Here is an 874-nt window from a genome sequence, read left to right as displayed (position 1 = left end):
TTTAATTAAAAGTTCAAAGTGAAAGACATCAATCAGTCATGATAAAATAGGTTTTTCACTGAATGACTTGTTGGTGACTAGAATTCCTATATAATCAAAAAAAAAAAAAAAAACGTAAGTTCCACGGGTGTGGCACCGTGGAAAGACGCTGCAATAAAGTATGAGTATCGTTCGATTCCCAGTAGACTCGCCCCAGTTGAGATCTTTGTTGGTGGAGGTGGGCCTGGGCTTCTTAGTGGACATCTTTGCGAGCAGAGGTGTGCCTGACGGACGGATAATTGTGACTGCGTTTGGATTTAACCGGGAGGTCTATGAGGGGGGAAGGTCGCTGCCTTGTGAGTTTGGCGCCGCTCCGAGGGATCCAAATGGCTCGTCGATGACTAGAGTTCCCATGCAAATCTATATATATATATATTAATCGAGAGGTTCATCAGGGTGGATGTCGCTCCGGGGGCCCAATGGGCTCGTCAATGGCTAGAGTTCCCTCACAAATCAAAATATTATATATATATATATATATATATATATATATATATTGTTATGAATTGATGAGTGTGGATGTCATTCATCCATATCTTGTCCACATTTTTATGTCCTCATGAACATGTCTCATATGTCTGCACCAATTCATGTCCCTATGAGCATGCCCTATATGACTGCACTGATTCATATCCCTATGAACCTGTCTTGTATATTTGCATTAATTATATTCTCATGTAAACCTACCCTATATGTTTGCACTAATAAAGTTAGCATTAGCTAGCTTGTGAATACTGTAAATACCTCCTCTCACATAACTAGTGGAGTAAAGAAAAAAGGAAGAGTAGGAAAAGAATAAAAGAATAAAAGAAAAAGATAGAAGTAGAAAGAAATA

Source organism: Malania oleifera, chromosome 6 (genome assembly GCF_029873635.1).
Source record: "Malania oleifera isolate guangnan ecotype guangnan chromosome 6, ASM2987363v1, whole genome shotgun sequence".
Lineage (NCBI taxonomy): Eukaryota > Viridiplantae > Streptophyta > Magnoliopsida > Santalales > Ximeniaceae > Malania > Malania oleifera.
The sequence above is the reverse complement of the archived record's forward strand: the minus strand, read 5'-3'. Positions refer to the sequence as shown.